Source organism: Sinocyclocheilus grahami, unplaced genomic scaffold (assembly GCF_001515645.1).
Source record: "Sinocyclocheilus grahami isolate Dianchi unplaced genomic scaffold, SAMN03320097.WGS_v1.1 scaffold21.1, whole genome shotgun sequence".
Taxonomy (NCBI): domain Eukaryota; kingdom Metazoa; phylum Chordata; class Actinopteri; order Cypriniformes; family Cyprinidae; genus Sinocyclocheilus; species Sinocyclocheilus grahami.
The window spans coordinates 2,126,065-2,129,880 of NW_015505200.1; positions in this window are offsets into that span (position 1 = coordinate 2,126,065).

Sequence of the window (3,816 nt, forward strand, 5' to 3'; positions counted from 1 at the left end):
GATGCACCGATTGCAATTTTCTTGGCCGATTCTGATTTCCGATTTTTCGTTAGTGTGATCTGCCGATACCGATTTTTGCCAATTCCGATTTTCTTTCCAAGAACTATAATTGACAGCATATACAAACAAAAGTCTACTTTTCTTCAACGCAAAGTTTTATTTTCATTTTAAAAAACAAGTAAAAAGTCAGTAATAAAATAAGAAAAAATTTAAAAAAGGCAAAGAACAGCACAAATAAATGCAATAGAATAAAGAGAGCTATGAAAAAGTTTTTCAGGTTAAGTAAGTTTACACATCCAGTGTTATTTTACATTTGATTACTTTAATTTCTGTAGTCTTCATTGTAAAAATTAAATACAGATTAATGCTTACCATTAAAGTTATAAAACGTATTCAGTCAAGAGCAGAAAATTATTTTCTGTGTCTTTTGTTCTTTGATTAACATGACAGACAGCAGCAGGAATATTGGACTGCGGTCCCTTTAAGAGTTTATCCAAGGACCCAATATACTGTTACACAACATGCATTCTCTTTCTCAACTATTTAACGTTCCAAAACTGACTGTGTTTAACTGGATACTCGCCAAGACGGGCATTTTGACATAATTATGTATGTATTTGAACGTTTTAGCGTAGTTAGCCACTCATTTTGGTATCTGTGTCTCACAAGCTGTTTGAGACTGAGCGCGGATTGAGCGCTCCACTAATATAGATCAGTGGTGGTGCGCGTGCTTTTGGTATAAGCGCGAAACCTGCGGGAATGACTATAATGCGCAATACAAGCACTGTTTAACCGGAGCGAATGAGACATGTGTGAGAGAGAAGGGGTCGTCGGAGAGAAGAGAGCAAGAATGCGCGGCTGATGTTATTGCCAGTGCTGCTGGTAACAAAACGGATCGGCTTAAAATCAGAAAGAAGTGAGACTAACCGGCCGATCACCGATCCGGGCCGATCATGAGAAAAATCGGCCGATTCTGATCCCTGGCCGATCGATCGATGCAACTCTATTTAAGACCATAAATCAATATGGTGGCTAGTTATAATGTCCCTACGTTAGCTATGTTTTGTGAAAGACTAAACGCCATTGTGCATTAAAATACCACAGAAAGTTAGTCAATATCACACGAAGAGTGCCAGATTTCACCTCTAAAATCAGCATGATTACAAATGTGATTTTATTCAACAGTTCAATAAACAAGAAGGTAATATTATGAGACTTACGTTTTATATTACTTGTTTTTGCTTTATTTTGCCAACAAAAAAAATTCCAAACACAGCCACAGCGCTGTTTTGCATCTCTGTGCAACACGACAGCGTTTCATTCCTGAATGAATCAACCGTTTAAATGATCCGGTTCAATCGCAATGACTCACTTCTTAACAGTGACTTGCTGCCACCTGCTGGCGGTTTTTCGTTTTTAAAATAACTTAAAATATCAGTATTCAATGTTTTATGTTTAAAATAACAAAATATTATGTATGCATTTGTAACTGCAGGTTAAATGCATTCATGTCCCTCTGTGTGGGAAATTCATCCCATGCAGCTTCTGTGTTTCCTCTGCATTGCAAAGATGAATTTTAATAGTGATAACATTTGTTTGATAACAGCCCAAATGTCTTTTATTCTAATTGACTGATTAAATGTAAGAATTTGACTCAAAAGATGATGCACACTTTTAGAAAAAAAGGCTTTTTAAAAGGTAAAAATGCCCATAAAATGTAAAAATCAATTTAAACTTATTGGAACAGATTAATTTCTATCACTGCTGTGAACTGACCAGCACACAGAATATGAAGGATATCAAAAACAAGTTTTACACACACACACACCAGTACGTATAGGGACATTTAAGAGGGTTTATTCTCCAAATAACTCTAATTTCATGTTGCAGAAAAATGTGTATGGTCTCTTGTTCTTGTTCCAAGTTACCTTCCTGTCCACTGATTTTTGCCTCTTACAAAAGCCACAGAGCCTTCCAAGAAGACAGTAAAGGCTTATGTCATGCTTGAGCTTTAGTTAGGCTAAAACTTGAAAGTTAAGTTGCACGACATAAATGCAATGTATAGGTATTATTATTTTTATTACTATTATTTTGATTTATGCCTTAGTTTTAGTTTGTATACAATTGATTCAAATATAAAAAAATAAAACATTTGGTGGGTTCTCAAATTTGTTTTTTTTTATGAAAGCCCACTTTGCTAAAAAAAAAAATTGGCTGGCAATCCTAATGTCACAAGGTTAAAACTGTCGAAACAAATATTAATGCAAGAGTTTTGCAACTACCCAAAAAACTCTTACACTTAAGAGTGCACACTGAAACAACCTGCAGAACAGAAGCTGTGAGGCATGATCCACGTCTCTCCATTTAAATGTCAGAGTCATTGAGGAAAGAAAACACCACCACACCACTGCAAACAAAACTTTCTCTCTTGTTGTACAAGCATGTCTGTCCTCCTCTTAGCCAACACTTTGCGCTTTGGCACCATTAACAACACTGACGCAATAAGAGAGCAGGCCACACACTAATAACATTCTTGCTCTTACAAGCTATTCACAATGAGGAAATAATTACTAGTTGTGCTCCAGCCACTTTGTCTCAATGTTTTTATCCAATTTTGCATCTTTATTGCTTCTCACAATCAAGTGTCATGGAAAAAGAACACATAAATCACCCCTCTCTTGAGACTCACCCTTGACCTCTGAGAAATTTAAGATGGCTTGTAACATAACATGGAAAACTTTCACAAATATCCACATAAAGCGAGTGCATTAGGTTCCATGCTTTTTAAGCACACAGTAAATATTAACAGGTATTTCAAATTAAATTAGTTGAAAGGATTAGTTCATTTACAGAATAAAAATGTCCTGATAATTTACTCACCCCCATGTCATCCAAGCTGTTCATGTCTTTCTGTCTTCAGTCGCAAAGAAATTAAGGTTTTTGAGCTAAACATTCCAGGATTGTTCTCCATATAATGGACTTCAATGGGAACCAACGGGCTGAAGATCCAAATTGCGGTTTCAGTGCAGCTTCAAAGGGCTCTACATGATCCCAGCTGAGGAATAAGGGTCTTATCTAGCCAAACCATCGGTCATTTTCTAAAAAAAAAAATAAAAAAATCAACATTTATATACTATTTAACCGTTGGTTCCCATTGAAGTCCATTATATGGAGAAAAATCCTGGAATGTTTTCCTCAAAAAGCTTAATTTCTTAGCGACTGAAGACAGAAAGACATGAACATCTCGGATGACATAGGGGTGAGTAAATTATCAGGACATTTTTATTCTGGAAGTGAACTAATCCTTTAAAGACACAATATGTAATTTTCACCGCTAGAGGGCGCGTATTCAAAATAAACAGAGACAAAAGCTGCGTCTGAAATCGCATACTTCCATACTATATAGTAGGCGAAAAACAGTATGCGAGGCGAGTAGTACGTCCGAATTCATAGTATTCGAAAAACAGTAGGCGAGAAGTACCCGGATGACCTACTACTTCCGCCCGAATTCCGTAGCATGCATAGGATGGACACTTTACTATCCCATGAGGCCACGCGAGAGGAGGCGCCATATTCAAGAACGGCGGGAGGCGGCGACGCGGCTCTTTTCAAGTGTAAGTACCTCAGAGAAAAATGTTGTTCACTGTGGTTAAATTGCACTTGTTTAACATGATCTAAGTGAACGGCTGACTTATTGAAAGTTTAAACATTGTAAGTCGATTAGATGATTTCATGAGTCGGCTGTAAAAAGATGTTTAATCGCCGATGAAAGTGGTAAGAATATCGTGAAACATTGCTGATGTTCGCAGTAGTGAG